This window comes from Oncorhynchus clarkii, chromosome 10 (genome assembly GCF_045791955.1).
Source record: "Oncorhynchus clarkii lewisi isolate Uvic-CL-2024 chromosome 10, UVic_Ocla_1.0, whole genome shotgun sequence".
Taxonomy (NCBI): domain Eukaryota; kingdom Metazoa; phylum Chordata; class Actinopteri; order Salmoniformes; family Salmonidae; genus Oncorhynchus; species Oncorhynchus clarkii.
This window is the reverse complement of record NC_092156.1, coordinates 43,401,372-43,411,109: the sequence shown is the minus strand read 5'-3', so window position 1 is coordinate 43,411,109 and position 9,738 is coordinate 43,401,372. Positions and strand designations below refer to the sequence as shown.

Sequence of the window (9,738 nt, the reverse complement as noted above, 5' to 3'; positions counted from 1 at the left end):
AGAGTCGAAAACAGCAGGTCTGAGACCATAGGCTTCAATCCCAGGCACCAAGACATTCTCAACTATGTTGGTGTACCTGCTCAGTCACATTCCTTAAGATTTATAACATAAAAACCTACCTGCATATTTGCCAGCTATGCCACTCCTTGCTGTTGTTGAACCATGGGAAATGCACAGGAGAAAACTCTCCGTTCCAACCAGGTGGCAGATTCATCAAGTAATTTGATGTTGAAATATCCACCCCCACCCGACTGACATATTCAACACCTGCGTGAAGGGGTGGTTCCACATCAATGGGAAGGTGGCAATAGTGGTCCTCCTGCCAAAGATTAATCCACCGAGCATTGACCAGCTATGGTCTGTCTAGCTCACGCCCCTTCTGGCAAAGTTGTGAAGGTTTTGTTGCTGAATGGGTGACACAGGATATCCAAAATAACATCTTCAACCAACAGTTTGGCTGCCTCAAGGGATGCTCAACCACCCAGTGCCTTGTAAGCATGGCAGACCAGTTGTACAGAACAGCAGACACCAGAGGCACCTCCAGCACATGGGTCCTGACAGACTACAGCAAGGCCTTTGATCGTGTGGATCACACCATCGCAATGAAACACATTTTGCAATTATCTGTCCGACCAGAGATCGTGCCATGGGTTTGTAACTTCCATTCCATTCCAGCAATACAGTACCATGATACTCTCCTGTGGCCTCCCCCAGGGCACAAGGCTTGGTCCAATTGTATTTGTGGCTCATGTCAAAGGTGCATCAGAGGGCACCCTATCCAACTCCCGGGCCTTTGTGGATGACCTGAACCTCATCCAATCAAGACCCTTATGTGACACTTCCACCATACAGCAGGACCTCAACCAACTAGCTGACTGGTCAGATCCAAACAAGATGAAGGGAACCGAAGGTTCTTCATGATGAACCATCTTCACCACTTCCATCTCCCGCCGAACACCTGACAGTCTACACCTGCTTTGTCTGTCCATTGCTCGATTACACCGCTCCAGTATGGCACCCAGGTCTCACAACACAATCAACTTGACAAGATCAAACGACGTGCAACCAAAATCATTATGGGCCCCACCTACAGCTCCTACAACTCTGCATGCAGTGACCTGGGATTGCAGTCCTTGGAGTCCCACCGCACCCATCCTGCAGATCCTCTGCCCAGAAGCTTGCAAAACCCCAAGATTACAAATGGCTGACAGTGGCAGATCTACCCAATCCAGTCACAAACTGAACCTTCCCCCTACTCTGACTGACAGACAGCCCGATGTCATACTTTGTGAGACTGCTTAATGCTACTTAACTGTAATATTGTATACTACATCAATTTTTTTTAATTAAGTTACTTGTGCTGCAATTCAACTATTAGCTGCACGTGTAAAATTTGAAATAAACCTTAAATATAACGAAGGCTGAACAACTCTGTCATTGCTACAATGATTCAGGCTAGGGAATTAAGTAAGCATTTCAAGACTGGAGTGTCACGTTGGCATAAAATGATTCGGGAGACAGACGCAGGAATGCGTAATAGTTGTTTTTTTATTCAGCCCAAATTACGACGTGCGGTGTAAGGGAACGAAGACCAAAGAAACACGTAACAAAACACACAGGGTAGAAACCCAAAACAAAAGAGCGAGGAGTTCCTCAAATAAATAACACACGCACAATGATTAACACACGGGACGAGACCCGTAATCTGCGCAATCCACGAGGCCACGAATGCCCAAAACACACAGCACAGGTACTCACACACACCAACAGACATTGTGACAATAATCGACCCCACCATGGTGAACAAAGGGCACATAAATACAAGCAGTAGGAATATGGGCCAGTTGTGCGCAATGGAAGTTCCGGACGGGCGAGTTGTGGCTGCTGAAGTGGCGTTGTCGGACGGACCCGTTGGGGCGACGTCGGACGGCCCAATTGCAGCTGCCCAAATTGCGGCAGCGCTGGACAGATTAGTCACAGCGTCTCCCTTAATGGTAGATTATTATGTCACATTGGCATGGATGATTTGGGAGACAGACGCAGGAATGCGTAATATATATATATTTTGCCCAAATTACGGTGTGCGTGTAAAGGCACGGGGACGAAGACCAAACAAACATGTAACAAAAACACAGGGCTGAAACCCAAACTAAAGAGCGAGGAGTGGTGGTGAACATTACAGAGTGTTCGTGGGTCTTTTTTGTACGAGTTAATCTCGTGTTTTCCCCAATGCCAAATTAAGAGCTTCATCCACACATTGTGGAGAGTAGCCTCTTTTTAGAAACCTATTGCGCATCTCCGCTGCTTTTTCTAGATTGTCCTCTGTGGAGTGGCATATACCGGGCAGTCTGAAAAACTGGCTTCACTGAAGTCCTCTTTTTAATGGTTCAGGGTGGAAGCTGTCCCCCTGTAATATAGTATTTCTGTCTGTTTCTTTTCTATACAGAGTTGTAAACAAGATTCCATTTGATTTATCAATCCACATATCGAGGTAATGAACACGTTTAGTATCACAATCAATAGTGAATTGGAGATTGGGGTCAATGTCATTGAGTAATGCCGTAAAGTCTGACAACTCTTCTCCCGTTCCTCCCCATATGCAAAAAAAATGGCGTCAATATATAGATACCATTTCAGGACTTTATTCAAAAATTGATTTTCGTTTAATGTTAACAAAACGTTCTTCAAAAAGACCCACATAAAGATTAGCATAGCTTGGAGCGAATGTGGAGCCCATCGATGTTCCATTCGTTTGGAGGTAATATTCATCATCAAACCTGAACTAGTTATACATCAAAACATATTCAGCCAACTCTAGAATAAAGTTTGTTGGTGGGTATTTGTTTGTATCTGTCTCAAATAGTCAGCTAGGGCTTCTGGTATGTGGACTCTCGACATATGTGACCAAAGTACTTCTGTTAATCCCATTATTGGTGAGATCTTGTTTATGAAGTCTATAGAGTATTTCACATATGATGGCAATGCTTGCACGTGAGATTTAATAAAATATTCTACGAAGTTCGACAATGGCTCTAGCATTGAGCCTATTCCTGCAACCACTGGTCTGCCTGAATAATTCAATCAAATGTATTTATAAAGCCCTTTTTACATCAGCCGATGTCACAAAGTGCTAATTGCCTTGTGTTTTAGGTTTGTGTAATTTCTGAAAAATGTACAGGCATGGGCATATGGCACATTTGCATCAAAGGTATTCATATTCATGTTTTGAGATAAGGTTATTTAAGATTAAAGCATATATCCCTTTGGAACACCTGTGTGGGATCAAAACTTAATTTCCTATAGAAACGTTCATTACTGAGTTGTCTCAATCTCTTCTTTGTATTTTTCATAGTCTAAAACGACCACAGCACTCCCTTGTCTGCAGGTTTGATAACCAAAGATGAACCTTTCATTAGTTCATTAAGGGCCTGTTCTTCTGAATGCATTCGACTAAACTACAACAGGTATTAATCGAGGAGTTGTTAAATATAGGACATAATTTGCTTTTGGGTTTAAAATGGGTACCAGTTCGTTGTTTGGGTTTCTAGGCCTGAAACAGTGTTTTGAGAAAACATGTGCTTAAATGTAATCTTGCAAAATAATTGAAACAGATCTACTTTCGTATTGTATGGTTTATCTGTTCATGTAGGTACAAAAGAGAGGCCCTAAGATAAGACTGAGACTTACACATCAGTGAGCTCTTTTTTGGAGAGGTTAATTACCGCGTCCTGCTGTTGCTCCGTGTCCACGGCCTGTGATCCTGGTCCCCTCTTTGACCGCTTGCCTCTCCTACATTGTTCATTTTCTGTCGCGGAGCCTTGTTGTGCTGCTTTCGGGCAACAACAAAAAAAACAGTCTGTGTGCGATGGTATCTGGAGTCGCTGTCTGTAGGGAATTCACTCTCAGTGGATGCCTCTGTGGCTGCGTGAAAGGGAAAGGCACGTCGAGGGACTTGTGAGCGATGATCCATGGTTCATAGACTCATCCAGGGTCCTCGTCTCTGACGCAGCAGAGTCCCCTAGCTGAGGCACCTTGGGTCCCGCCACTGCACCTCTATCCTGCAGATCAGCAGGCTCCTCTTCACTTGCATCGGTCTCGTAAATTTGAAGAGCCTCCAGGAGCACTGGGGGCTCATCTGACGACTACTCTAGAGCCGATACAGGGAGGCAGAAGAGACAGTTTGAGTTAGGCTGAATGAAATGAGGCACCATCCTCTACTTTTAAGGTCATTAAATAACCGTCAGAAGATAATGAAGAAATGATCATAATAGTGAAAAGGTTCCTACAAACGACTCAAGAAATTTGAAAGAGTCTGTTACCTGTTTGACACCGGCAAACCCGAAGGCTCCTTCAGTGAACCAATCACATCTGGTGTTTCCAGCTCCAGACAGAATGCAACAATAAAATGTGAACAGCAACTATGCTGAACATAAAAACAGTATGGTAACATTCATAGCATGATGTTACACAAAACATAAACAGAATCCACAACTACTCTTCACGTACAAACCAGCGTGTGACTAAACTAGTAATCTAACACATTGTGAGACGAGTCAGTATAAATTAAATCAGCATCAGTTTATTTAAAATAGCTGGTTTCTAAAATTCTAATAGTTTGCCTAATTTCAGTGTATGTGATAAAACAAGCAGAGAAAGTAGAGAATCATTGTACCATCTAAATCACTGAAATATCCCCAAATATTGTATTTTCAACAATAATTTCGTTGCCTATTTTGCCATCAATACATGTCACATATCAGTTTGCAAATAATGTCAAAAAATGTTTTTAAAATCTATGAGTTTATAAAGCCAAAAACAAACATGGTCTCTTTTTCCTTTCTTGAGTAAGGCAGCTCCAAAATGCAGGTGTTTCAGCCTAGCTGAGTGCTTTTTGTGGTGGTGGAGAAAATACAGAGTGTAGGGGTTGGTAATGTTATCTAGTTGTGCCGTGATTGGCTCAGTGTTCTGTCACTCATGGGGATACTACGTCATCACAAAATCTACATAGCTCGAAAATTGAAGCTCCTTGGGTGCTACCACATATTTACATTAGAAGTGCCCATCCAAGAAGGCTCAAGGTCATTGGCTACAGATAAAATGACGTCAAATCACGTTATATCTACCGTAGCTTTGATTGGACTGATTCTTTAAAAATCTTAGCTAGAAAGCTAGACTAGCAGTCATCATCATGAATCAAGTCGATCATTTACTGGCAAATCCTTTTCAATCCTTGTCATATGAAGAAAAATGATAGATAAACCGTATCGGTACTCATCGGCCATAAACAGACAAGTTGGAAATCACAAATTCAACAATGAGTGGTGTGGAAGGAATCAATGGCTAACTGCAAGTGTTGCAAAGCAATCACTAGCCTGCTACTCAGTGGAGAGGGTGTGTGGTCCATGTCTGAGTTTAAGGGTTTATTTTCCAAGCTTTAAAGGATAAACATTCACATGCAATACCATAGGCCAGAAAAGGTTGAATACATTGGCCATGTTGTCAATCCAGCATGACTTCTGCCGCATCCAAAACAACTGGAAACTCGGAAATCTCAGACTTCAGTGAGTTCACCTTCCTGTTCAAGTGAGCACAGCACAACAAGGTGAGTCCAAAAATGTATTGTATGCTGCTGCATAAATTATGTAATATGCTGGGGAGATATGTATACTGTAGCTAAGAAAATAATACTAAATGTTTGTTGTGTAGTAAGCTGTTATTATTAGGGTGAGGCACATGGGCTACTTTGGTCCCTTTCCCACTCATAACTTAGACTTCTGTTCTGACATGGTGGTGCACATGTAGCCTATAGCCTGTTGAATATTGTAAGAGCTTTCAGTGTCTGCTTATATGCCCCCTTTATTTTTCCTACGGTTCTGACTTGGTGTACAGGGAGAATACTGTAAGAACGGCCCATGTCCTGAATTCTGTCGCTGTACATTTGAAAAATGGTGAACAAATAGTTATATTGACTAAGTTATTCTTAGCTTGCTCATCAATTTCATAATTGAAATTTACATTCTAAAATCGCCACTGCGCACAGAACAGATCTATCGCTTCTTAGACTTGCTTTCAATGAGAATTACACATTTATAACTCACATTTCTATGTAAATTTGGTCAGGTTGCCAAAAAAGTTTTGGCAACATATTGGTTTAATATACTCGTGTATACACTTTCATTCACACATTCACACCCTCACCTTTCTGTATTACTGATGCTTCTTGTCTAGGTTCTTCCAACTGCTCAGCAACATGATCATTGTCTTTCTGGGGAATTTTAGCTAAAACACATTCAGATTAACCATGTTATGTTTGTTTTACACAATACGTGTGATGCCTGTTGCAGAGTAGAACTCACTCACTTTGTGAGAAGGACATGCGCTTCCGAGCCTCTTCTCTTCTCCACTGCATGCGAGTCGTGTCTCCCATCATAACCTACGGACAAGAAAAACAAAACAAAGTTGATGTGCTGAGGATCACCTCACAGCAGTTATATTTTAATGTAAGATATAGATGTACTACAAAGATGGGGAACGTCCTATTACAGAGAAAATGAGACCGCATCTTACCCTGACTCTGACCTGCTCGGGAGGCCAAAGTCCCCCCCATACAAACTGTAGGTATCCAAAGAGCACAATGACACTGAGGAAGGCAAAGTTGCTGGCCACACCGATCACTGCAGACGTCACCGGGAAATTGTACAGGAGGTATCTATTAAGACAAAGGGTTCAGATATAGGAATAGAAGAGGATGGGAAATAGGAGGAAAACAAAAAAGATACAACAGTAGGTAAGAACAAATGACATTCCATATATTTGACTTAATTGGCCTCAAATAATCTGGATTTGAAACAGAAAAAAATTGATACTATTGGAAGGACCTGATGCCAGTGAAGAAAGCATGGATCCTGAGCTGAACTGAATAGACCTGCACCCGCTGAGACTGAATCTCAATGACAGCGCCAACAGTGGGTTGATACTGTAGCGAGAGAAATGTACAGGTAGAGAGAAGCAGAGATCAATAAGAGAAAAATATTGACCTTATTACCTAAAAAGACTAGTCTGAGTTGGCCAGTCTTGCAGCACTGAACAAATGCAAGACTAAGTGGTCTTGCTTGCAAGACAATTAAAAGTCTAATAAAATGGGAAACTCATTCTTATTTTGAAAGAGGACATTTTATTCCGACAGGTTGTATGTGTCTGGACTATTTAATAAATGAGGTCTGTCCAAGTACGGTTTAATTGAAAGCACATGAACATCAAATGCTGCTGAAAGGGAAGCATGCTTCGTCAGGGAGGGTTTCACAAGTACATCTAATTACATCAAATAAAAATGAAATGGGTTGAGTGGAGCTGAAGGGTGGAACTAAAAATAATAAGTTAACTAATGTCAAATATGTGTCTGTAAAATGTATATAGGTTCAGAGCTTGTGTGAAACAGCACAATTGAAAAAGACACTGCAAATAGGATCACGGCACAAGGCAAGACCCAAATGCAGACACAGGAGGCAGATGGTTGGAGTTTTGCAATGTTTAGTCATCCAAAGGAGTAGGCAAGAGAATTTGTCTGTCCACGACCAAAGGTAAAAACCAGATCGGAGTCCAGGAGGTACAGTGGCAGACAGGCTCATGGTCAAGGCAGGCAGAATGGTCAGGCAGGCGGGTACAAAGTCCAGAAACAGGCAAGAGTCAAAACCGGGAGGACCAGAAAAAGGAGAATGCAAACCGCAGACGAACAGGAAACCAGCTGGTTGACATAGAAACACACAAAACAAACTGGCACAGAGAACCAGGAAACAGAGGGATAAATATACTGGGGACAACAAGCGACACCTGGAGGGGGTGGAGACAATAATGAGGACAGGTGGAACTGATCAGGGTGTGACAAACAGAAATCAAAACTTGATGGTGATGGGACAAAAGAGAACTATTGTAAAATACACTGTGTCCCTAAAATGAATATAGTATGTATAAGCTGGGAGTAGAAGCCTAAGTGTTGTTGTCCATTAGTTTACTCCAATTGGGGGAGGGGTGGAAGGGTTAGGGGAAAATAATAAAGGAAAAAATATACATTTATATATTTACAAAAAAAATATAGATGATGCAGGGCATTACATTGATGGAGCCACAATCTGCAATATTAAAGCTGATCTACCACCTCCCCTAAATAAATACAAATATACAGATAACTTGCAAATGGTAATCACAAGATCATGATGATCTGATTCAGTAAGAGGGCACAGTGAACTAAGTGCAAGCTCTGTGGGAGAGGAAAACATATTTGACATGCACAGGCAACCACAAACAGCACTTACAGAATTGGCCTTGTAGTCTGAGAAGAGCTCAACCTCAACGAGCTGCTTCTGCTCCGTCATCCCAGTCAGCAGGAGAGGAGAGAACAGTAAAGTATTCAAGGTCTCCAGAAGACTAGAGCGGTAGTGCAGCATAGCCTGTTGGAGGAAAGAAAACAGTCACTCAGAGGGCCCCACAATAATCGAATACATCACATTGTGAAGTATGAGAGGATATTTTATGTGGGGAGGAAACGGAAGGAACGGACACGTTATGTTCAACCAAGAACAAACTGGCGCTGAAACGCTTGGAGAGGCTCAATAGTGAGGTTTGGTAGGAAGACAAACAGAATAAACTTGGCACTTTAGCACTCACAGAGCGCACCACAGCTGCAACTGTCTGGCCATCGTTGGTGTAGCAAGACATCTTAATCGTGAACATGCCAAGCTGTTTGTTGACAAGCGACTCAGGCATTTCCAGCTCCAAAGAGATTCGATATGGCTGACCATAGATCATAACCTAGGAAAGACAGTGAGGGATAGAATACTCTGACAATGAGCATACCTGACTACAGTGATCATTTCTTAGCATATTGTAATTATATTAGCATCTACCTCAGGATAGACGGGGTGAGGGAAACGATGGTTATGTGTGAAGAGCATACCTGGTCTTTGCCATTCTTCAGCAGTGAGATGTTAGCCACAGGGAAAGAGCAGAGGACGGAATTGGGAGCATCACAGTCGGAACTAGAACAAACAGCGGCCAGGAAAAAAGGTGTGACGTCATGGGCCTATGCTTTTTACCTTGACATGGTACTAACAGCACAAAATAAAAATCAGGTGCAACAGCATAGAGCATTTTGTTAAGTGTAGCTAAATGCTAATGCAAAAGCAATTATTTGTTTTTAAAATAATCCATTCAAAGTGAGTGAAAGGAGTAGAAAGACTGGATTTTACTACAATTTGAAGAAAAAAAGGCACCAAACAAACTTTCCATGATGTCTCCCAGTACCTGTAGTGGTAGTGCACTGGTGCAGAGAAGCTGACGGTGGGCATATAGGAGTAGTAGAAGCTACCATAGAGGAAGACGGCCACCCAGACCAGCAGCGCTAAAATGCAGAAGAGGATAGCAGCCTGCAGTAAAGTACGACGGGCTCTGTGGAGAGTTACCCCCAACACAACTTGCAGCCACAGGAAAACTGGTCCCGTTACACCACCCATGGTGACCAACCCAGAACTGACTCTTTCCAGACGTTCCTCAGCACTAGCTGAGATCTCACTGCCTTTTATTCCTGTTGCTCCTGTCAAAAGCCCCTCGCTATCTCTTTCTCTCTCTCTCTCTCTCTCTCTCTGTTTACTTGGAAAATGAGTTTATATTTTGAAGGTCCTGTTCATTGGAAGACGCCCACTCAACAATGCCAACATTGGCCTGCTCATTTAAGTGAACTGC

The 9,738-nt window shown here is 42.4% G+C and overlaps 1 pseudogene; it reads right to left on the bottom strand.

The window, feature by feature from the left end:
• Positions 1–3,973: 3,973 nt before the first annotated feature.
• Positions 3,974–9,509, bottom strand: LOC139419573 (seipin-like; annotated as a pseudogene).
• Positions 9,510–9,738: the final 229 nt, after the last annotated feature.